Source organism: Sturnus vulgaris, unplaced genomic scaffold (genome assembly GCF_052056855.1).
Source record: "Sturnus vulgaris isolate bStuVul1 unplaced genomic scaffold, bStuVul1.hap1 Scaffold_157, whole genome shotgun sequence".
Classification (NCBI taxonomy): domain Eukaryota; kingdom Metazoa; phylum Chordata; class Aves; order Passeriformes; family Sturnidae; genus Sturnus; species Sturnus vulgaris.
The window spans coordinates 1,518,826-1,544,877 of NW_028276074.1; positions in this window are offsets into that span (position 1 = coordinate 1,518,826).

Sequence of the window (26,052 nt, forward strand, 5' to 3'; positions counted from 1 at the left end):
CCATCTTACCTCTTTGAATCCCTCCTTTTCTCATTTTCTCGAGAATTGCCTTTACAAACTTTTAATTTCCATTGACTCAATTTCTTTTCCTGCATCCTCTTTGGCGCAAGGTGTCTTGCATGGTAAAAAGATGAGAGTTGCTGCAGCACATCAGAGGAGGAGCAGCATTCGTTTAAGCCATGGTCTGCCAGGGAACCACGAAAACGTGTCCCATTCCCATCCTTTCCCTCTTTGGACTGGTACATGAACTACTTTCTTATTTCCTTTGTTATCTGTTTCACCACTTTTCAGTTATCATCTATTTGCAAACAGCAATTTCAATGATTTAATTTTCCACAAACTCTGCCTCTTTCTGTTAGTAGATAATCTGATCCCATCCCATGGTGAAATGTCTCCTTCTTATTTCAGTGGATTGGTCGTCAGGAAGGTCAGGAGCTGGAGTTGTCTGGTTGGTTATTATTTCAAGGACACTTTTAAATCTAATTATGCCACTCAAATTATGGATGGATTTTCTGTGTCCTGATATGAATTCGTTAGGGATCCCAGGTGTGATAAATGTGATTCGTGCTAATTAAGTTGTAACTATATTAACAAAATTGTATTTAGATCAATAGAAGACAATTGTTACAGAGTGAGAAGGGGGAGATGGGTGAGACAGGATAAAAGACATCTCCCAGATGTTGGGAGTCGAAGAAGGAGGTTGGAAGAAAGTCAGATAAGAATAGTCGAAGGACGAAGGTCTGATAAGCGGCATCTAGAAATACAGCTTCAACCTTGAAGCTGTCAAAAATGGAATGATCACAAGCATGGGACTTAATTAAAGTCATGTTATGGAAAACATCTGCTCAGTCACACAGGGCGCCTGCGCTACCTGCAGGTCACACCTCGGTCACTGATGATGATGATGGGCCTTCACCGGAAATAAGACCCTTAAAAGGATAAGAGACCCCCTAACCCATTAGTAGAGCATGCGCCGTGCAGTATAGTTACGTAGATCTTAGGAATAGAAACTAGGAGGAGCTTTCTAGAAACTTCTGTAGCCTACAGTATATAAGTGGGATTGTTAGCCTGGATGCTTTGATACGTGAGGAATGGCGAACCACTCCCCGTATCCCCGGTCGGAGGGGGGGCCCCTCCCCGGTCGGTTTTGCTTATGCTTTATACGAACCTCAATTATACTAAATTACTTACTGCCAAATTTTGTATATTCTTAAATATATGCACTTTGATTGTTTCATCTCCAATACTTTAATTGTCATCTCCAATACTTTGATTGTATTCATTTTGTTACTATTAAAAACTTACTATTAAATTTAATCTTGTTGCTTGATAAATTGAGAAAAATAGAACATCATTCATAACAATTTGGTGCCGAAACCCGGGAACTCCAGTCCAAGTGAAGAGTGGCTAGTTTTGGGAAGGAGCTCCCCACCAATTGTTAAGGTGGTCCCAAGGCTAGACCAGGCTCTCTTGGAAAAGGAGTTCCAAATTAAAATAAAGCATAAGCAAAAGAAGCTAGCTACAAGGAGGCATGCCAGAAGAAGAAGGCTCCCGTGAGAACGCCGGCAGAAAGGGAAAGGTGCCCGTAAAACGTCTTGTACACAAGAACCCTGTGCGAAAATGGGCTGTGTGAGTACCATGGGGTTGGGTAAAGGGGGCGGCTGTGTGCTTGTGTGTGAGTGAGGAATGTCTGAAAGGGGAGAGCGAGTGAATACCCCGGGAGGGACTGGGAGGGAAAGTCCCAGCCCGAGAACTCACGAGAAAAGTCTTTGAGAAGGGAGCTGATGCTCGAAAGAAGTGATTTAAGAAGGGAGTAAATGAACCAGGTTCAACTATCTGTTGGGAGGATAATAGATGGAAGTTTCAGTATGTGATTAAGAAAGGATTGTGGAGAATGGCCAGAAAGTGAGGTTGGGGAGAGAATAAAAGGAAAAGAAGGAATTAGGTAGGAAACAAGTGTTTGGCAAAAGAAGTGAGATTGGTATATTAAGCGAAGGAGTTGAACCGCAGAACGAATGAGAGAGAGCAAGGGAAATGTTGCCGCCAGAGATGGGTCAGAGGAAAAGTAAAATCTCTGACCCAGGGGTTGTGAATTATGAGAATAGTTCACGAGAACCCGGTGTGCCTGGGAACCGAGAGGGGGTTTCCCAGAAGGGGAGCGAGATTCCTCAGGACAGCCCCCTGAGGATAGTGTTACAATACTAAAGTATAAGGGAATCCCAAAGAGAAAAAGTAAGCAGAAAATTATACAGTACTGTATGTTTGAGTGGAGAAAAGAAAAGATTTGTGCAAATAATTTGTACTGGCCAGAGTTTAAATCATTTGAAGATTAGATTTGTCAGGTTTTAAATCTATATATGAGTTCAAAACAACGTTTTAATTAAGAAAAAAAGTGAATATGCTGCTTTGTGGCTTCCAAAAAGTGTGTGGGGGGTAAATTTATAGTTCAAAGGCAAGAAAAAGAAGGTTATTCGTTATACCCTTTGCAAACTAAAGGACGGGCAGCAAGAAGGGACTGGCTAAAGCCATGGGACTCGTTAAATCACCTCCCACCCCCATACAGACAGCCTGTCCAGCCTGTCCAGCCCTTGGTCCCCGATGCACCCCCTATTCAAGACGAGCCAGTAGCACACAGAACTAGAGGCAGAAGGGAACAAGAGGAAGAAAGTGACAAAGAGGGCGAGGAAGCAGGAAGGGAAGATAGATTATACCCTCTTAGAGAGGTTCCAATGGCAAATCTGGCCCCAGGACAGGGACCTATTGGTTACATGAGTGTTCCCCTGAATACTAGGAACTTTAAGAAATTTAAGAAAGAGATGGGCAGGATGCCAGAAGATCATATTGAGGTAGCAAAGAAACTAGATCAGTTATTAGGACTGAATATTTACACCTGAGTGGAATTGCAGTCTATTTTAGAAATCTTGTTTACAGTGGAAGAGAGAAATGATTAGATAGTCAGGAATACAGGCTTAGAATAGAGATCATTAGAAGCCAAACCAAAGAGATCAGAAATGGCCTATGGCAGATCCAAATTGTAATAATCAGGACGTAGAACATAGGCAAAATATGAGAGATTTCAGGTAAATGATTATCCAAGGTATTCAGGAAGCAATGCCCAGAGGACAAAATATAGGGAAATCTCTGAGTGAGCACCAAGAGAAAGATGAATGCCTGGCAGAATGGTTAAAGAGACTAAAAAGAAAAGGATTTGCAGTTATACTCAAGCATAGACCCCGATACACCAGCAGGGCAGGTCCTTTTGAAAACACAATTTGTAGCTAAGTCTTAGTGGGGGGACATCAGGAAAAAATTAGAAAAATTGGAAGATTAGCAGGATAAGAGCTTCAGGAGTTGTTAAAGGAAGCACAAGAAGTGTATGTTCGGAGAGATGAGGAAAAGAAAATTAAAGCCAGGATTCTAATAACAGCAATCCAAGAAATACAAACAGCCACAAACACAAAGAATTTATCAGGAAAAAAATATTAATTCAAGAAAACTAAGGGGGGGTCAGGAGCTCATTTATTTAATATGAACCAAAATACCAGAAGACCCCTTGATAAAGCTGAAAGTAGATTCTCAAAATGAAGAAGTCATATTTTTAGTAGACACAAGGACTTTGTTTTAGTTTAAGGTAAATTTAGAAAGAAACTTTTGAATAGAATTTTTCTGAGAAACAAATTTAAGCAATCTTTTTTTAATTAGTTAAAGAAAAAAAATATTTCCTCAGAGAGAAGTGGAAAAAATAACTATTTATTTAACAGGCAAAACACTTTTCAGTATAAAAATGAACAATATTAAACAACAAAACTTCTTATTGTTTCAAAAAGATGACAGATTCAAAAGAAGGTTTTTTTGTAAGTTGCAGCTTAACTTACTTAGTCTGGTATCAGTTCCTTCAGTACTGGGAAATGCCTTGGCCCAGGCCAGGCTAGGTGGGCTACGGTGTGAGCTTCCAGTGCTTTCTTGGGTTTTCAGTCCAGAGCAAATTTAAATAATTCAAGAAAAAAAAGAAGAAAAACACACTCCAGGGAATTTTTTACTTTAATTGGTTAAGAAAAAAAAAACAAAAACAAAACAAAAAAAAAAAAACAACAACAAAAAAAAAAACCTAACCAAAAAGCAAAAGAGAGTTCTCTCCCGCTGTCCACTGCAGACAACTAGGTCTGTGAGCAGGAATGCGGGGGAGTCAGTGTAGTTTCTGATAACTAATTCTGCACTTTTTCTCTCCTCTTTCACTCCTGGAATCAGTCTTAAAGCTGCAGAATTCAATATTCAACACCAACTGAACAGACTATTTAAAGATACAAGCATCATAAAATAAAAAGAAACAATTTGGCTGATAATAAAGCAGGGGGGAGCCCTAGGAAAAAACGGCAGTGTGAGTGTGGCTTTTCGGGAAGCAAAAGCACAGGGTGGGGCAACATGCTTTTCCTTGGCAGAAGTGGAGGCTGTGAAAAAGCTGGGGGTAACCCTGAAAAAAGGATGAATTTTTCTGCCCAATAGTAAAAGAGCGGTGCCAGGACTTTTGGCCCAACAGATCCCAGACAGCTCACATGGGGGGATTCACTGGGGCACGAGAGCACTTTGTGACCATTTTTGTAAAATTTTATAAAAAAAAAAAAAAAAACAAAAACAAATTACTCAAAAAATATTGTAATAAATCAAATGAAACTAAGGAGAGTACTGGGTGCCAAAAGCTACAGTCCATATAGAGTTAGCATAGAACCCCTGTACTTTGGGACCAAGGGAGAATGTGATTTTTGTATGTGCAGTGAAAAAAAATATTATTTTACTGCTGTTTGAAATACCAGTTTAAAGTTGTTTTAAAAGGTGCATTATCAAAGTCTGGACATCCTGAATTAACTGCCTGCTGCAACCTCATTGAACCTGAAGGCAGAACAGCGCTGATGAGAAAGAATCAGACACCTAGTTGATCAATGAAAACAGCCCAGGAGGATTGAAAAATTTCTCCAAAAGCCTCCAACAGTCAACGTTAACTGATTTATTTGAAGAACTACCACTCAAGAGAAAGAGACTGGTAACACCTATTATTGAGGAGGCCCAAAAACAATTAGAACATTGGCAATGTCGTACTCATGGCTTAGAATGCCACCCATGGATTTGTATTCTTTGCACTTGCTGTTTTTAATTCATGGTGGAGAGTAACTAGGGCAAAAGAAAAAGAGAGACAATTGCTTTGTTTCAGTTGTTCAGGGCGTATGCATGATCAGCTAACAACAGAAAGATTTTTTAGTGACTTCTATGGGAAACCATTAAGACATGAAAACGGGACCTTTTATGCCGCAATTCAACTAATAGAGAATCAGGACCAACTACTCCTTGCCATATTAACTTTTGTGCAGGCTAAAGAACAAGCAATCCAAAATATTATAAATCAGAGTATCATAACTGGCAATTGCTGTGGAGAAGAAGTCTGTGTGCCACGTAGTAAATACGTCTCACCAGCAAATTGGCATCGCGAGAATATCTATTGGTGGAAAAGAAGGTTTAGAAAACCAAAAAGAAGAATTATTTAATTGAAAGAGTGTAATTTTGTTGTGGTTGGCATATCTCCGGAGCTTTACTAAATTGGGGAAAAAAAAAAAAAAAATTATTAGCTAATCAATCTAGGGAAAGAGATAAGGCAGTGCTGCAGAACTATAAATATTTTGTGCCATCTTTGGAACAGAAAAAGTTAAAATAGATCGTGCGAACCTTATGAGGCCAAGGGTACCAAAGAAAAAGAAATCCCAGGATGAAAACTTTGCTACCGAGAAGATGGACATCTTGGTCCTTGGCTGCAACCCAAGGGGCCTTGAGACAGGTAGAAAGTTAAAATTCCTGAGGATTCTTTTCATGGTGCTTACAATAATACCCCTAGCAACTGGCCAGAACCGTAAGACTGCATGGAATGGAAAAGAACAGGCCATGCAGGAACAAATTACAAGACGACAAACCACTCAAGAAGCAGAAATAAAGACACGAACCCTTCCTGATCCCTGTGACAAATGCAATCAATCCATGTGGGTCAAGAATAAGATGGAATCAGTATTTGTGGCACACCCATATATTAGTGCAGCTTGTTATGATCATAACAGCTTCTTAGAAATTTGTGTAAAAAGTTCAAAATTGTATTGGGTAAGAAAAAATTTGGGATTCAGGGGACAAGCTCCTTACCCTAATGATAATCAACTCTGTCCTAGATACGAACATTTTTTGTGTTTTGAAAAGGATGAAAAAGGAAAAGGGCCAAAGAAAAAACTAATTGGAAAACAAAAAGAAACAATGAAGGATAGGGAAATAATCAAAAAGAAAGAGTTAGAAGAACTGGATGAGCTGTATAAACAATTAAAACAGCACTATAGCGACTGGGATTTGCCAACTTCAAACAAAAATTTGTTTGTAGATCTGATGCAAGAAATTGCCACCGAATTAGGGTTATCTAAATGTTTTGTTTGTGGAGGACTTAGGATGGCTGAAAGATGGCCATGGAGAGGTGAGGGTTTGGCTCCAGAACAATTTTTAAAATGGAATCATACACAAATTTCTAAGACCCTAAGACGGCCTGAAGGCTGGGTCCTGAGTCATCAAGTCATTGGAACAGTTTGTATAACTCGGGAAGGGAGAAAATACACTGAAGTGGTGGGATATACTCCTTGCCTATCTACTTTAGTAGTAAATTCAGACAATAACACAAAGACCTGGCGACCCAAGAGTCCTACTGGATATTGGGGAATAGCAAAAGAAATGAATTGCGAGTGGAATAATCAAACTAATTTGTGCTGGCATAACAGTCCTGGAGCTAACCCCTACCAATCCATAAAAGACTTGAAATCTTATTGGGAACAACCAGAAAATACAAAAGAAAGATGGAAAGCCCCTGATGGAATATATTGGATTTGTGGGCAACGAGCATAGTGAACTACCCTGAAAATGGGAGGGAACTTGTACCTTAGGGATTATACGACCCTCCTTCTTTGTCATACCAAGGTCTAAGGGCGATGTACTAGGAACACCACTTTATGAAACCTTAGAAAGAAAAAAAAAAGAATTAAATCTCGACTTTCCGATGGCGGGAGGAAACCAAAAATGGAAAGATGAAGAATGGCCTGCAGAAAGAATTATAGCATACTATGAACCTGCTACTTGGGCTCAAGATGGGTCTTGGGGATATAGAACTCCAATTTACCTATTAAACCGGTTGATAAGGCTCCAGGCCGTAGTGGAAGTCGTCTCAAACCACACAGCGGACGCCTTAAAGTTGTTGGCCAAACAGCATTCACAAATGCGAGCATTTGTATATCAAAACAGAATTGCCCTAGACTATCTGTTGGCAGAAGAAGGAGGAGTTTGTAGGAGGTATAATGAATCTGAGTGCTGTGTGGAAATGGATGACCACGGGGAAACCATCACCAAACTTGCTGGCGAAAAAGTAGCACATGTACCAGTTTAAAAATGGAATTCTATCCTGAAAGCTGACTGGTGGAATAATCTTTTTGAGGGTGTGTGGTGAAAATAATTAGGATTCATGCTATTGTGTTCTAAGTCTATTGTTTCTGCCTTGCATGATATCCTATCTAATCAAACTAATCCACTCAGTAATTCAAGGAATGCAACTTACAGCCATGCCCATGGATCTAAAATCAACAGAAAAAAAAAAAAATTAAATTCCTTGATAGTACTGAAAGCACAATCCACTTGCACTCGAAGGAGAAAAATCGAGAAAATAGTGACTGAATGCAAAGAGAATACCCTGGCATGAGAAATGTTAACCAAATTTGAGAAAAAGTGTGAAAAGCTGAATGCCACATGAAAAATGTTAGAAAAATTAGAAGCTAGTATAAAGAAACATAGACTATACCAAGTAGCAACTTTTTAGAGCACGAATCAATATAATCAAAAAGAGAAATGGGGGAATTGTGATAAATGTGATTCGTGCTAATTAAGTTGTAACTATATTAACAAAATTGTATTTAGATCAATAGAAGACAATTGTTACAGAGTGAGAAGGGGGAGATGGGTGAGACAGGATAAAAGACATCTCCCAGATGTTGGGAGTCGAAGAAGGAGGTTAGAAGAAAGTCAGATAAGAAGAGTCGAAGGACGAAGGTCTGATAAGCGGCATCTAGAAATACAGCTTCAACCTTGAAGCTGTCAAAAATGGAATGATCACAAGCATGGGACTTAATTAAAGTCATGTTATGGAAAACATCTGCTCAGTCACACAGGGCGCCTGCGCTACCTGCAGGTCACACCTCGGTCACTGATGATGATGATGGGCCTTCACCGGAAATAAGACCCTTAAAAGGATAAGAGACCCCCAACCCATTAGTAGAGCATGCGCCGTGCAGTATAGTTACGTAGATCTTAGGAATAGAAACTAGGAGGAGCTTTCTAGAAACTTCTGTAGCCTACAGTATATAAGTGGGATTGTTAGCCTGGATGCTTTGGTACGTGAGGAATGGGAGCCACTCCCCGTACCCCCGGTCGGAGGGGGGCCCCTCCCCGGTCGGTTTTGCTTATGCTTTATACGAATCTCAATTATACTAAATTACTTACTGCCAAATTTTGTATATTCTTAAATATATGCACTTTGATTGTTTCATCTCCAATACTTTAATTGTCATCTCCAATACTTTGATTGTATTCATTTTGTTACTATTAAAAACTTACTATTAAATTTAATCTTGTTGCTTGATAAATTGGGAAAAATAGAACATCATTCATAACACCACTCAAAAGCAAAATACTGTTTACTATCTTCTGTGATTGGACACCCCCAGAAAGCATCCTTCAAATCCAGTACAGAATAATATTGATGTGAAGAAGGGATTTGATTCAGGATTGTGTATGGATCTGGAACTGTGGGATGCCTTGGTTTGACAATATCATTTATTATTCTTAAATCCTGCACCATTCTGTAGGTTCCATCTGGTTTCTTAACCGGCAGGATAGGAGTGTTATAGGGAGACATACACGGCTCTAAAAGACCTGCTTTAGCAGGGACTCAATAACAGGCTGTAACCCCTTCTTTCCCTCCCTTGAAAGAGGGTATTGCTTTTTAGACACCACTTGTCCTGGTTGCTTCAAAGTAATTTGGAGAGGCTCTATGTCCAGCTTCCCATATTTCCCTGGAGCTGCCCATACTTCCTGATTTATTTCAGCATAAGCCTTTTTAGACATTTTACACAAAGATATCACAGTTTCGGACTCCGTGTCACTTCTTACAATGCTAATTTGCATTCCCATTTTAGCCATCAAATCTCTTCCCAGTAAATTACAATCACAATTAGGAACAAACAAGAATTCATGCAGTTCAAATCTGTCCCCCACATCTATTAACAGCGGTTGAATAAAATGCACTCGCTCATCCTTCCTGCTTACTCCTTGAATAACCAAGGATCTTTTTGACAATTTCCCCCCCTTAGGTATAAAATTTAAGTTGGACCGAGAGGCCCCCGTGTCTACCAGAAAACACACCTCCTCTCGATCCGGACCCACCTTAAAAGTTATCAAGGGCTCTTGAGTGGTGGGTCTTTGGTATAATAGGAGCCCCTGACACCCCTAACAATCCATTTCTATTATTCTCTGGACTTCCTCCTCCTGAGGGTCCAGTTGTTTCTGCGGACACTCGTTTTTCCAATGCCCTTCTGCCCTGCAGACAGCACACTGGTTCTTCCCCAGCCGCTGTTTGGGTCGGCTGTCCCCTGCCGAGGAGGGAATCCCTTTGCCACTTCCTTGTGACCGACCCCGTCCCCTCTGTCCCTGGGGACCCCTTGGACCCTGCGGTTTATTCCTCTGGGGCTGCAAAAACTCTGCCATCATCTTTGCTTTAGCTTCTGCCTTTTCCTCATCCCTTCTTACACATATCTGCTGCGGTTTTCTAACCAATTCCTTTAGAGGCTTATTTTGCCACTTTTTATCTTTTTGTACCCCTTTCCTTATATCAGGCCAGGCCTTAGTAACAAATTGCACCTTAAGCAATGTGTTGAAGGCTGGCCCTTCAGGATCCATCCCCCCGTGCTTCCTCAAGGCATCCCTAATCCTCTCCAACCAATGAGAGGGGCTTTCCTGTTTCTCCTGTTCTAACGACAGAGCCTTAGCTATGTTGTTAGTTCTGGGAGCCGCGGACTTGATTGCCCTGATCAAATAAGCACGGCAATCACGGTGAGCCAGACTGGCCTGGTTATTTGGGTCCCACTGGGGGTCTGCCTGGGGGATGGCATCACCCACCGTAGGTGCATTGGGTCCAGCCCCCCCTGCTGCTTGTGGGTGTTCATCCTCCCACAGCTGCCGAGCTTTCTGCAAAATCATTCGTTTCTCTGATGACCCAAACAAAATTCCCAAAAGAAAATCCCAATCCTTCCATGTATAATCCGCATTTCCCAAATATTTCTCTATTTTTTCCCCCACCCCTATGGGAACATCCAAATCTTTTTTTTTTTTTTTTTTTTTTCAACCCTCTTATATCCTGGGTAGTGAGTGGTACAATTACAAACCCAAATCCTCCCCTTTGACCCCCCAAAGGAACTTGACGGAGTGGCATCTGGTGTACCCCTGTCTCTTGGGGGGCTTCTGATGCCCTAAACTGAGCTCCTCTTCTAGTTCTGGAGGGTGATACAACATGCTGCTCCCCTCCCCCTACACCATCATCCTTCTCAGGTGGGGCTGTAGGAATAACATTTCCCTGATCCCCTTGCTCTGAAAGTTGAGGATACAGACGACCTGCAGCTGGCAACACTGGAGGACAAGACGGGGGAAGGTGCTGAAAAACATCCCAATCCTCACCACCTTCCTCTTCCTCCTCTTTTTCCTCTTCTCCTTTTTTTTCTTAACACATAAATTTCTCTTGTTTCTTGTCTGACCCATATTAATCCACATTCCCTTTCAATCCATCCTTTCCAATTCTCCTCTAGATACCTCCACAAAATTCTACACAAATGAATTTTATCTGTTCCATAAGGTGGCCATATAAGTCCCCTTGCCAGCTTATACTCTGGCCACACAAAATAACAATATTTTACCATAATTTCCATAGTTACTTCTGGGTGAATATACAATCTGTCCCAAGACCTCAGCATTCTCCCCAAGGGACTCTCCGGGGGTACTATGGGATCGTCATCCCATTTGCCGGGGCCCCTTCCCGGCTGCACCCTTCCAACCCTCTCTAGGTGCCCCATTTTACCTGTGCTACCCTCCATGGGTGCCCTCTCAGGTTTACCTGTGCTACCCTCCATGGGTGCCCTCCCAGGTTTGCTCCCCGAAGATCCCATTTTACTCACCGGTGAGATTTTCAGTGGTCCTTCCCTGCGGACTCTTCACGGACCCCCCTGGTCCTCCACTCGTCTGTCTCCTGGACAGTCTCGGGAACCCAATGGATCGCCTGGTACTGGCCGGCACCAAGGGGAGCTGATCACCCAAACTGGGTGAGGCGCCTTCAGCTCCACTCACTGCCCGCTGCCCCGGACGGTGGAAAGATCCTGGATGAGCCCCCAAAATTGTCAGGAAAATTAATCCACAAACACCAGAGGTTTATGTCCAATAATGAGACAGAGGAGTTCTTTTTGCTTTATTCGAATAAAGGGAGAGGCCATGGGACATTCCCCTGGGATCTCTCCAATTTTTGGAGGACGCAGCCTCCTTTTTATCCTATTTTCCCCGCCGCATTTCCCTCTCTCTTTCCCCATTGGCTGAGGTACTTGAGAGGCACAGAATTCCCGGAACGCCTCATACCTGAAATTCCCCTCTAATGTATAACCCTCCCTTTTAATTTTTAATTCTTATAGAATTCATAGTTTTCCCCCCGTTGCTTCTTTCATCTTTCGATATCCAATTTCATTTATCAGCAGCCCTACAGTTTGTTTGTAAAGGCAAATATCTCTTCCCATTCATCAGTCAGTGGAATCCATTCCATTGTTTCTTTTATCTCTCAGTGCTAGCCTTATCTACAGGCTGATCCACAGCTCATTTGTAAAGACAAATTCAATATTCCTCTCAATCAAAATCCAATTTTTACTGAGCACTACATGTGCCTATATACCAATTACAGGAAGGCTGTAATATTTTACTGCAATCACATAGACAAACCTTACATAGACAAACTCTCACATAGACAAACTTTACATTTGGACTTAGTAAAATCTCATTTCCCATAACCCAGACTTGATCCAGTCCTCTTGCAGTCAGATCTCTGTTTGCTCTTGCCAGGCATCCTCGTTGTCAGGCTGCATTTGCTGATTAAATCTGCAGTACTATCAGTCTCATTTGCATTACCCATATCCACATCTCCCCCGTTTCTTTTAACTAAAAATACACTCTTAAACGATTTGTCGATTAAATTCTTAACACACTGTAAAATACAAGGAATAACTACTACAATGCATAATATGATGCCTAATACATACAAACCTATTTGAACTAAATTCCGAACCCAGCCAGTGAGTCCCCAGTGCCCTAAGAGCCAGTTCAGCCAGTCGTACCCATTATCTACCCGAAGTTTATTCACACCTTCTTTCAGGGCTTGAATGCTGGCATAGATGGGCTGGGAGTGGTCAGAAAGGTTAAGGCAACACATCCCATCGAATTCCTCACCCACAGGTCCCTGTGCTAAAAGCAAAAAGTCGATTGCTGCTCTGTTTTGCAGAGTAGCATGTCTAACACAGTCAACCTCAGTTAAAAGTCCTGTTCCTGGGTGTCCTCCTTCCATGGTGGTATTACAGGTGGGTCTTCAGGTGCTGCAGTTAAAGGCAAATCCTCCAGTGCTGCATTCAGGGGTTCTCGAAATGGCTTCACATTATTTGCAGGGATCCACTTGGAACCATTCTCTGTAAGGACACATGAAAAACCTCGACCCCAGGTGATCAAAGGATAAGGCCCCAATATTTTACCGGATTCTGGATCTTTTATTGAAACAGGGGGCCTTTCCTTATGTTGCAATTGTGAATTACAATTAAAATGTGAACCGTTGGTGGATTGGGGTCCATAAAAGAACAATTCGAAAACTTAAAAACATAAAGAGCTTTCTGCAGTCTCTCGGCAGGGGTGCCATCTCCACCTCCCACTTTTTGTAGTATAAGAGAGAGCCATGAGCTCATTCAATGCTAGATTGGCCTGTTGGGGAATGAGGGATACCTGTTTTGTGACTAATTCCCCATAGAGCAAAAAAGGCAGCAGCTCGATGGGAAGTATAAGCTGGGCCGTTGTCGGTCTTCACCTCAGAAGGTGCACCAAGAGTTGCAAAAGCAGCAGTAAAGTGTCTGCAGACATCTTTAGCTGTTTCCCCTGAATGGACTGATGCAAAAAGAGCACCAGAAAAGGCGTCAATAGAGGAATGAATGTATTTTAAACGGCCAAACTCAGCAAAATGGGTAACATCTCTTTGCCAGATTTGAAGGCTTTGAAGCCCTGGGGATTAACACCTCCTGCAATGGAAGGAAAATAACACCTTTGACAGTCAGGACAAACAGTGATAAATACTGAAGCTTGGGCTTTAGTAATGCCAAAGTTCTGAATCAAAGCAGCAGCGTTCTGGAGAAAAAAAGAATGACTCAATTTAGCTTGGTCCATCTTCTGTACAGAATTTAGTACATGCATTGCTAAAAGATCAGCCTGCGTGTTCCATTCAGCCAAAAATCCAGGAAGGTCTGTGTGTGATTGAATATGCATAACAAAATAAGGAGATGTTCTATTTTCTAAGGAAAAAACAAGAAGCTGTAACCAATAAAAGAGTTCTGAATATTCAACCTCTTTCAAAACTGATGCTTCAGCTGTCATCACAATTCCTGCAACATAAGCTGAATCTGCTACCAAATTAAAGGGATCAGAAAATTTTTTTAAAACTCTGACAACAGCAGCTAGTTCAACAATTTGGGGAGACCCCTCAACTGTGGACACATCTGATTTCCGAGCACCAGGTGAGGGATCTCTTCCATACCATCACCGATTTATGAGAGCGACCAGAACCATCTGTAAGTACTGTTAAAGCTTTAAGTGGGACTTCACTTCTGTTTGGTTTTTCTATCAATTGGAATAAAGGGGTTAAAAGCTTATGTTTTGGTGGCTGTATTGAAATTTGCCCTCTGAATTCAGCAAAGGCCATCTGAATAGCCACAGATTCCTGAAATATCCAATCCAAATAAAAGGTAGTAATAGTCATGTAAATAGTGGAAAAATCCACTCCTGCCAGGGAAGTTAGTCTCTTTCAGGCTTTAACAATCAGCTGTGCCGTCATTCCATGCTGGGTACTGATGGCTTTGGTTGCTTGCTGTGGCAAAAAAATCCATTCCATGATAAACAAAGGGTCTGGTTCATCGGAGTCCCATTGAAGTATCAAAGCATGAAGCTGTTTAGCTGTGCCAAAATTATGAAAAGAAGTGCACATAGTGCACCTTGCCGTTTTGCTAAGTTCTGCCCTGCAGGGCTTGATGAGTTTGTGAATTGAGTCTTCTAGGTGATAAAAGGTCTGAGTCTCCTTTTAGCAGTTCAAACAAAGGACTCAGCTCTGCATTTGTGTAAGAGACAGAAATGAGGGATGTGGAGCTCCAGGTGGCTCTTTCAAATGCTGTTTATTGTATCCAGATGAGACAGCAATTGACAGGTCATGGAGCCTTTCCAGGCACAGCTGTAGGTTCGTCTGAAGCATCTCTAGTTCTGGTTACAGTGCATTCTATACGTTTCATTACAGAGCATCTCAATACATGACACCCAATAGATACCTTTACTGTTACCTATAGCCTGTCCTTACTACTAACATAAACATATTCATGTTACTATTGTCCAATCACAAAAGATTACTATGTTACAGTTTAAGCTAGAAGTTCTTTTTCAGTTTTCTTGCAGTGGAAAATTCTGAGATCTTTTCTCTACTTGCAACATTGGCTTTCTTGTTTGTCTGTGAAAATCTTTTTGCTTGGTAAAAACTTTTTTCCAAAATCTTTTGTTTGAGGTGGCTTATCCTTTGCTCTAAATCATAAAAGCCCCTTCCAACTGTGATAAATGTGATTCGTGCTAATTAAATTGTAACTATATTAGCAAAATTGTATTTAGATCAATAGAAGACTATTGTTACCGAGTGAAAGGGGGGGAGATGGGTGATACAGGATAAAAGACATCTTCCAGATGTTGGGAGTCGAAGAAGGAGGTTAGAAGAAAGTCAGATAAGAATAGTAGAAGGACGTAGGTCTGATAAGCGGCATCTAGAAATACAGCTTCAACCTTGAAGCTGTCAAAAATGGAATGATCCCAAGCATGGAACTTAATTAAAGTCATGTTATGGAAAACATCTGCTCAGTCACACAGGGCACCTGCGCTACCTGCAGGTCACACCTCGGTCACTGATGAAGATGATGAGCCTTCATCGGAAATAAGACCCTCAAAAGGATGAGAGACCCCCTAACCCATTAGTAGAGCATGTGCCATGCAGTATAGTTACGTAGATTTTAGGAATAGAAACTAGGAGGAGCTTTCTAGAAACTTCTGTAGCCTACAGTATATAAGTGGGATTGTTAGCCCAAATGCTTTGGTACGAGAGGAAGGGCAAGCCCCTCCCCGTACCCCCGGTCGGTTTTGCTTATGCTTTATACGAACCTCAATTATACTAAAACACTTACTCTCAAAATTTATCCATCCCAAATTATACAATTGTAATACTTTACTTGGATGGTATTTAGTTTCAATAATTTTTGTAATCATCTTTAATACTTCTGATTGTATTCATTTATAATTGTTACTATTAAAAATTTGTTGTTACTTTTAATCTTTGTTGTTTGTTTAATTGGAAAAATAGAAAACCATTCATAACATCTTTGTCCCCACTTTTCATCACTCTCTCCAGTTGTCTGCTCTGACTGGAACCTGGGGACACTTTCTCAGTTGTGTCTTTCAGTGGGAACCATTAAAACTTCAGGAAACTTTGGAGTTCAATTCTGACTGAACTCTTGAGAGGTTTCCTAACAAACCATGGCTCTGCCTTGATTTCCCTCTGCTCTAGATTAGCTCATTAGGAAATTTTCCTTCTCCAGTTATGGAGAAATATTTTAAAGAGACTCTTAGAAATACACATTGCTACTTTAAAGAGCACATTTTATTAGTGTTCTCTTTAGAGCAGAGATAATTGCAGCATTCTATGGTTGATATTGATGCGGGGTCTCTCCTCAGGAGGTCTGGCCTGCTCACAGAAGCTGTGCCTTGAGGTCTGACCCAGTGTGGACAACCTTGCTGCACATTCCCCAGCCCCATCCTGTCTGTCCTCACTCACCTGGGACCTGCTTTGCCTGGAGAACTGCCTAGACTCAGGCAAAGAGGAATTTTATTTTTTTTTTCTCAAAGCAATCTAAAACTCTTAATTTTCCCCACTGCAGACACACTCCTCAGGTGTGTGCAAAGCCCAAGGTGCCACCAAGGAGGTTCAGCTCCGGGGATCGATGCTTTGGGGACGGTGCCTGCAGTCGGCGCCATCTTTCCTTTCTGCCTCTAACTCCCGTCATGCCCCGCGGCCCCATAAAGCCCCATTGGAGTCGGGACTACAACACCCATCATGCCCAGGGCCCCAATGAACCCTGGTATCCGCTCCCCATCTGCCCCATACGTGCCCCCGGACCCTGGAGGATCCGTAATTGCCCCCTCAGGGCTCATTCGAGACCCCCCAAAAACGTCCCCAGATGCCCTGAATGTTCCCCTTACAGCTATTTCTGGGAATTCATCTCCTGCCATTCCCCGGGAGCTCGCAGCACCTCATAATCCAGTCCCGCGCCGAAAACTCCTGCCCTGCCCAGCGCCCTAAAGAGCCCGGTTAGAGCTCCCCAGGCTCCCCCCATGTTCTCCCGACCTGTATTCGTTCCCCGCTGAGGACCTGAAGCCGCCACTCCGAGGGAAAACTGTCCCCTAAATGCCTTCCTAGATCCCTAAACTCTCCGTAAGAACAACTTCTGGGACTACAGCTCCCATGATGCTCCGCTGTTCCAGGTAAACGCCATTCTAACCATGACTTCATCTCCCATAATGCCTTGCACTCCACTGAGAGACACTGCAGCTGCGCCTACAACTCCCGTGATGCTCCACGGCTCCATTAAACCTCATTATACCCGCGCCTACAACTCCCATCACCCCCCGCGCCCCGCAGAGCCCCGTTAGAGCCCCCGAGTGCCCGTCCGGACCCCGAATGGCCCCAGATTCCCCTCCCTGACCGCCAAGGGCCTCCCTGAAACAGCCAGGTAACATCCGAAGCCCAGACTTTCCCTCAGCATCTCTAAGTTCTCTGTTAGTGCCCACTCGACGCTCCGAAGTGTCCTCCCGTCCTCAACTTCCTTCTCAATTCATTCCCCAGACCCAAAATTGCCGCAAATGTGCCCCAGAAATGTCTCCCTGGACCCGAAGTGATCCCCTGGACCCTGTCGGAGAAAAAGATGTTAATAATGGTGACCAAATGACTACAAATATTACAAATTATCAAGTATTGCAAATTATCATAGGAGAGATTGTTTAATTAATGAAGGGAATTTCGTTAATTAGAACCATTGGCCAGTATTTTTTTGGTTCTTAATAATTTAAAGAGTTTTATTATAAATATAAAAATTTGGTTATAAAAATATAGAATCGTACTACTGTAAATAAGAAAAATATAATTATATTTTAATATTTAGGAACATTTTTAATTTAAAGAGAAATTTAATTTTATTTTCTAATTTGGTTTGTCAGTCAAAGGTTGATGATATCATGACACAGTTATGATGGGGGTGAGGAGCAGGTTGTCCAAACAGGGCCAGCCAGCAAGGGGCTCATTCTTCTCTGTGCCCAGAGCTCCTGAGGAGACATTCAGCATCAAGATCACTCTGGAAATGCTTCTCTCTGTCATGAATGTCGTTCTATTTGTACAATTTATCAGACAACAAGGTTAAATTTTGCGGCAATTTTTTTAATAGCAACAATTGTATATAAATGAATACAATCAAAATATATTGGATACGTATCTCCGAATATATACAAAATTTGGCAGTTAGTAATTTAGTGTAATTGAGGCCCCTATAAAGCATAAGCAAAACCAGCCGGGGCTACGGGGAGGGGCTCGCCCTTCCTCACGTACTGAACAATCAAGCCAAAATTCCCACTTATATACTATATGCTAATACATATTAATACAGAAGTTTCTAAAAAACTCCTCCTAGTTTCTATTCCTAAAATCTACATCACTATGTGTATGGGACATGCTCTACTAATGGGTTAGGGGGCCTCTCATCCTTTTGAGGGTCTATTCCCGATGAAGGCTCATCATCTTCATCAATGACCGAGGTGTGACCTGCAGGTAGCACAGGCGCACTGTGTGACTGAGCAGATGTTTCCCATAATAATGCTCTAATTAAATCCCATGCATGGAATAATCCCATTTTGGCTCATTCCAAGGTCGAGTCTTCTATTTCTAGATGCTGCTTATCAGACCTACGTCCTTCTACTACTCCCTTCCAACATCTGGAGGATTCCATCTGCTTTGTCTCACTCATTTCCTTTTTTTTGGCTTATTAACAATTATTTTCTATTGATATGAGTACAATTTTGCTAATATAGTTACAATTTAGTTAGCAGGAATCACATTTATCACATACATACACATCTGTGAGACTTTCCTGTCAAAGCATTATCCATCCCAACCCTGGCACATCCCAAGTCCGGCAATTTGCATGCACAGAAAGCCAAAACTCGGCAATTCCCCGGTTCCAGCACCAGCACTGCTCAGATCTGGTGATTTGTGGGTGCCAGCACTGCAGATCCAGCAGATTGTTGACGCTGGCAGTGCCCAGGTCTGGCGTTTGCCAGCATCGGTGCCGCCCAGAGCCGTCAGTTTCCTGCTGCTGGGGCACTCGGGGGTTGTGGCTGAGCAGGAAAGGTGAGCCTGTGCCGGGAGCTTTTCTTGGCTGGAGCAAAGGCTGGGCACGCAGAGACCTTCCTGGCACTGTGCCCTGGGCCAGCAGGGATTGTGCTGCTGGAGCCCACCCTCCATTTCTTCTGTCAGGCAGCTTTAGGACATGGAGGAGCCAGAGCAGACCCTCAGCTTTCTGGATTCATCCAGAAGAATCCTGTGTGTGAAGCAGCCTGGGAACAGGGTTTCCATGCCAGGGTGGGCAATTCAGAGCCCTTTTCTCCCCCATGGGCTGAGGGTGTGGCACTTGCCATTGGCAAGGGCCCTGCAGGTGCCAAAGGGGCCGTTTTCAATCTTCTGAGAACAGTCGGAACTGAGAGCCTGTCCTAAACCTGCTTTTCCTGCAAATGTACTCAAGGAATTCTCTTTTTTTGCAGTCTCAGCCCCTGTGTGCGTGCAGGTGTACTGAGTGAAGGATGGAACGGGTCTATTGGGGGGAGATGTTCTCCTCCCTAGTGGTTTTTGGTTTTGTTGTTCTTGTTGGATTTGTTTGATTTTTTGGATGTGTTTGATTATTGTGGTTTATAATTTTAAATTTTGTTTTAATTTTTTAATCATCTCCTCCTGGCAGCTGTGGGCAGAGCTCTGTAGCTGTGTGTGACACTCGTGTGTGGCACAGGGAAGGTGTCCAGGGGGGCCTTGCCCGAGCTGTGTGCAGAGGAATCCCCATCAGGCCAGGCTGGGGGTGCTCCGTGGCCGGTGCCTTGCGTTGACTGGAAGCTGCCATGGAGCGTCTCCAGGGATGGAAGGTTGGGGCTGCCAGGGCTGTGGTGTCACAGACAGGGGAACGCTGGGGCTGCCACAGCTGCCGTGTCCCAGAGAGGGGAATGTTGGGGTGCCCTGCTCCTGGCCCGGCCCCAACAGCTCTGCCAGCTCCTCTCAAGGACACAAAGGCTGAGGCAAAGGGTGAGAATTGCGGGAGGGGCTGAGCTGGGAGGGACCCGATGGGATCATGGAGTCCAGGGCCCGGCCCTGCACAGACAGCCCAACAAGGGGAGGCTGTGCATCCCTGGGAGAGGTGTCCAAAGGCTCCTGGAGCTGTGTCAGCCTTGCAGCTGGGAACATATTTTGAGGATCCTGGTCAGTGATGGAAAATCATTACGTAGGGGGAAGGAAGGAAGGAAGGAAGTTTGAAAGGAAGTTTGGAAGTTTGGAAGGAAGTTTGGAAGGAAGTTTGGAAGTTTGGAAGGAAGTTTGGAAGGAACTTTGGAAGGAAGTTTGGAAGGAAGTTTGGAAGTTTGGAAGTTTGGAAGTTTGGAAGTTTGGAAGTTTGGAAGTTTGGAAGTTTGGAAGTTTGGAAGTTTGGAAGTTTGGAAGTTTGGAAGTTTGGAAGGAAGGAAGGAAGGAAGGAAGGAAGGAAGGAAGGAAGGAAGGAAGGAAGGAAGGAAGGAAGGAAGGAAGGGTTATGAATGTAATTCTATTTATCCAATTTATCAAACAACAAGATTTAATTTAGCAGCAAAGTTTGGATAGGAACTTTTACAAATTTATATAATCAAAGTATTTGAGATGAATACAATCAAAGTATAGAATACATATATTTCAGGATATGTAAAATTTAAGAGTAAGTAATTTAGTATAATTGAGGATCCTATAAAGCATAAGCAAAACTGACCAGGGGTACAGGGAGGGGCTCACCCTTCCTCTCGTACCAAAGCATCCAGGCTAACAATCCCACTTATATACTGTAGGCTACAGAAGTTTCTAGAAAACACTTCCTAGTTTCTATTCCTAAAAATCTATGTCACTATGTAGTTTGGTGCCTCCTCTACTAATGGTTAGGGGGTCTCTCATCCTTTTGAGGGTCGTATTTCTGGTGAAGGCTCATCATCGTCATCAGTGTCTGCTGTGTAATCTTGCAGGTAGCACAAGCACACTAAGCTTGGGTTATATAACTAATCTTAAGTTCCCACAATAAAATTAAGTTCCATGCCTGGAATCATCTCAGTTTGACCCATTTCAAGGTTGAAACTTTTATTTCTAGATGCTGCTTATCAGACCTACGTCCTTCTACTATTCCCTTCCAACATCCTTGTTCGACTCCCAACATCTGGAAGATGTCCTTTGCCCTGTCTCACCCATCTCCCCCCGCACTCTGTAACAATTGTCTTCTATTGATCTAAATATAATTTTGTTAATATAGCTACAATTTAATTAGCACAAATCACATTTATCACAATTCCCCCATTTCTCTTTTTGATCATATTGATTCGTGCTCTAAAAAGTTGTTGCTTGGTATTCTCTATATTCCTTCATACTAGCCTCCAATTTTTCTAACATTTCTCATGCTGCATTCAGCTTTTCACACTCCTCCTCAAATTTTATTAACATTTCTCGTGCCAGGGTATTCTCTTTGCATTCAGTCACCATTTTCTCGATCTCTCTCCCTCCAGTGTGATAGAATCATGCTTTTAGTACCATCAAGAAATTCAGTTTCTTTTTTGCTGTTGATTCTGGATCCATGGGCATGGCTGTAAGTTGCATTCCCGGAATTATTGAGTGGATTACTCTAATTAGATAGGGTATCATGCAAGGCAGAAACAATAGTCCTAAACCAGAACATAATAGCATGAATCCCAATTTTTTCCACCACACACCCCTGTCACGATCCACTGTTAATGCAGAGCGGGGGTCATGATGGTTCTTTTGATCTCAAAGGTGCAAACAGGCAAAATGCAGGGGACAAAATCAGTTTATTCAACAACAGAAAATCAGTTTAGTCAACAACAGCAATGCATTTCATCAAATGCCAACAATTCAGTTACGGTAAAGGGGAGAGGTATAGGAAACAAAGTATAGGGAGAGGGGAAGGAAAGAAAGGGATGGGAAAATAGCTACCAACAGACGAGACGGGCGTCCTCGCGGGTCATCCAATAGACGAGTCTCCGTCCGTGGGGAGATCTCAGGGGTCTTCATCAGTGGAGAGATCTCAAAGGGTCTTTCCCAGAGGGTCGCTCTTTTATAGTCCTTCTCCAAAGCGAGTGGCCTCTGGCCAAGAGGTGGGAAGATTTATGGACCATTGTGTGGTGCTGCAGGAGACAGGTATGGACAAGCAGTCCTCAGTTGATGCAACACAGTCTCTGGTTGGTGCCACAACAGCACGGTCCAGTGAACACAATACACCAGCACACAGTCACGAGCATCCACCTGGCCCGGCCAGGAAACCATTGTTCAGAGTCAGCCTGGGTGGGGGTCCTCGAGGTCTCCTTGCGACGGTCGGGAGGCAAAAATCGAGGGGAACTTCGGACCGACCCTTACACCACCCCGTGACTCACGATCGTCGTCAAGAGCGCCCTTTTGTAGAGTTGTAGTGAAGTCTTCAGTTGTGGTGTCTTCAGGACTCGTCCGAGTTGGTAGCATATCCCGGAAAACAGAGACAGGAAAGTAGGAAAAAGATAAGGGACAGGATAAGGAAAAGGAGAAAAGGGAAAACAAAACAGATTAATTATGTTCAATTTTGTTGATTGCTAACGCCTTCAAACGATTTAAATTTTTTAATTTTGATTAGAAATAAATCAATTTTTAAAGCAAGTTTTTGATTAAACAATTCTAATTGAAATTAGAAGATAAAAAAAGAGAAAATATTCATTTTTTATTTTATTTGAAACCTTGTGTCAATAACCCTGGGGATGTCAACAGTAGCCGATCTGGGTATATCTGTCACAGATGCCAATTGTGTTAATCGTTTCGTTATTCTCCAAGTCATGATGTATAGAATTGCTGACAAAACAAAACCAATTAAAACTAAAATCAAAAGAACAATGGTGGGATGACACAATTTGTTCAGGACACCTGTAGCAGTAGGTGACCACCCAAATAGAGTATCCCACCACCTGTGTTCAGCATCTGTCTTTACTCTTTCTAAAACATGATGTATTTTTTCCACATTGTGATGAACAGCTATTAGAGTTTTCTGTCCGTTTTTCTTGATCTTCTCCAAAATTTCGATCAGATCTTGGTGGAGCAACAATTGCTTCACCAGAGAGGTTCATTCCAATTGGAGTGGGCAATAGATGGTGGATCAGTGTGTAATTTGACTGCAAAAGATGGTGAGAAGTAACTGGGGCTACATAGGAAAAATCACATCCTGAAATCCTAGTAAAGTTGCAGACACAAAAGTTTGAATGATTTTTAGTATTCAGTACCAAATTTTCTATAAAAACACTATCACAAGCAGTTCTAAAGCATGCACATCCATTGCCTATATATACTAATACAGTTTCAGGAATCTCATTTGGATGGATTTCAAAGTTACAAACATTCTGTTCTGTGTCCAAGCAGATATCTTGAGCTCTGATTGCATTACTTTCACAGATAAACCCTTGTTGTTCCCGGACAATGCAAATTTACAAATTGACAGTTTGCCACCTCCCACCAGTTTGACGGGCGCATTCCCTGTGCTCAAAAGGATGGAGAATAGCTCCATCATGGTTCAACCCCAATGCAATGATGGGGAATATTGAATGCACTGAAGCATTACGAATTGTCAGTACAAAGGCTGTGGCAGTGTTTGTGCTGGGATCATAGGTAAAATTTACTAAGTTCCACCAGGACTGGAATTATTTTTCAAAATCAGTGGCACTGTCCCAGACTATTTTTCGAATTTCAGTGGGAAAAGTGCCTTCCTCACCTTCTCTTATAATTAAAGCAGCAACTGACTGCATCCACAACTGGGCCTGGATACAGCTGAGAGCCAAAGAGATGTTATTTTGTGTAGCAGCAAGTGCATCGATTATCAATTTGTGGTCATTTACATTTACCTTTTCCCAACTTGGTAATATGTTTGATAACAACCACTGTTGGGTTCCCAAAGCTGTTAAGGCTGTTTGCAGGGGCCGTTGTAATTTGGTTACATCTCCAACTGTGGCAGCCAATTTATTCATGAGTACTTCCAAATCGATGCTATTCAAAATTCCCAATCTTGTTTCCACAACACCAGTTATGTCTCTTGCCATTCATTTTTAGAAGAATTCTGTTTTTACAACCAGGTTGTCCACCCCTCAAAAGAAGTCTGCAAAAAGGGTGAACAAGCTGGCTGAACTTCTGAGATATTACATTGCATCAACAACTTGATCTCTTTAAGAGACCATGCCAAATTAAACAATATTTGTTGTTGGCCAGTTTTTCTAATTACATAAGGTCCAATTTGAAAAATCGTAGGACTTAACACAACTGGTGGTTGGGAGGTAGGTGTTACAACATTAACATCAAGTTCCCCCCAGTATTTTGCATTGTTTTTACCAAACACGATTTTATAGGAAAATTTTACAGCAGTTAAATTTAGCCAACAATTCTAATTTTGAATTTCACAATATAAAACATGGCCATAAAGTCCTGTGCCATAACTGTATGCAGGTTCAATGAGAGATTCAGCAATTAATTCATATGTTATAGTGACATCATTACCTTGTGTTACTATAAAGGGAGGAAAAACATTGTTTTTGTCAACCAACACTAAGGGGGTGCTTCTTCATGTCCCTCAGTGTTCTTCTGTGAAAAGTAAACACAAACAGAGTCTGCCTCCAGGAGGCAGGAGATTAAAATGATGGAACTATCCAGTGTGTAGCATGGACTGGAATTCTGTTAACTTCCCAATCATTCTGCTGCCGAAAAGGAAGCCACTCTGTACCTCCTTTAAACACAGCATAGGAGTCAGTGTAGATGTAAACAAGAGAGATATTCTGTACCTCAAGTCGGAAAACACTCCAAACAACTGTCAGCTCACCGGTCTGAGAGCTGCCTTCTCCTTCAGTAATAATTCGTTCACCAGCAGAAGTGGGGAGGGCCACTGCCCTGTATTTCCCCACCTTTCCCTCTCGTTTGGCAGAAGCATCAGTGAACCAAGAATTTACTGATTGTTCAGGGGAGAAAGGAGTGGCTACTTTACTTACCAAGGCAGGTTTGTCATGGCTATTAGCCAAGCTCTCCGTTTCTTGTATTGCCAGATTTTTTACAGCTCTTTCTATCACTGAGAAGATGTTACAGTAATGTTTTATCTGAGCATACCACTTTCTGACTGAGGATCTTTGGGCTACCCCGTCAGGGGGAGGGGTCTCAATAGTGACTGTGATGTGTTTTCTCCAGAACACTAGTAATTCTAGAGCCTTATGGAGTTCTTTCCTGGATTCAGGCATTTTAATTTGATCCAGAGAGGTTAGAGTATCAGGTAGAATACATGTCATACCTCCTTTCCACCAAATTCCCAAAAACTTCACCTCCTGAGAAGGTTTTTGAATTTTTTCTGGGGGAATTTGTAAGTCAAGGCTTTCCAGATGAGAGATTATTTTTTGCTGGGTATCCCCCACTACTTCTATTTCATCCCCTCCCACCAGAATATAATCAATGTATTGATAGACAGCTACATTGTCAGGTTTGGGTATCTTTTCTAATTCCTGGGCTAAAGCATGGTGAGACAAAGTGGGGGAATGTTCATACCCTTGGGAAAGCCCAGTGCAGGTGTACTGCTTTGGCTCAACTCCCAGAGCCTGTGGAGGAGATTGATTTGGTTCATTGTTCAGAACTTGTGGAGAAGTTTGCTCTGGTACACTGCCCAGACCCTGTGGAGAAGGTTGCTTGGGGGGTGCATCACTGATATAATCATATCCTATTTTAATCACAGATTTCAAGTTGGGGCAGCAAAGTTCCCCATAATTTTTCATCAAAGTTAGGTCTTTTTGAGAGTATATTGGATTAATGTGAACAGCCTCCTTCCCCTGTGTTTCTTTTGGTGAATCAGCATGCTTTGAATTTTTGTCCCGTTCTTCGCTTAAGGCAGCTTTTAACAAATTATTTTCATCTCGCATCAAATGTTTCTCATTCCTTTCTTGATCTGTAGTAAGACTTCCTTCCCCTGCTACAGACTACACACAACCTTGCATCCCTTCTGTCTGCCAGAAAATCCTGTCCGTGACACCAATTTAATGTCACGATCCACTGTTTATACAGAGCGGGGGTCCTGATGGTTCTTTTGATCTTAAAGGTGCAAACAGGCAAAGTGCAGGGGACAAAATGAGTTTATTCAACAGCAGCAATGCATTTCATCAAATGCCAACAACTCAGTTACAGAAAAGGGGAGAGGTGTAGGAAACAAAGTATAGGGAGAGGGGAAGGAAAGAAAGGGATGGGAAAATAGCTACCAACAG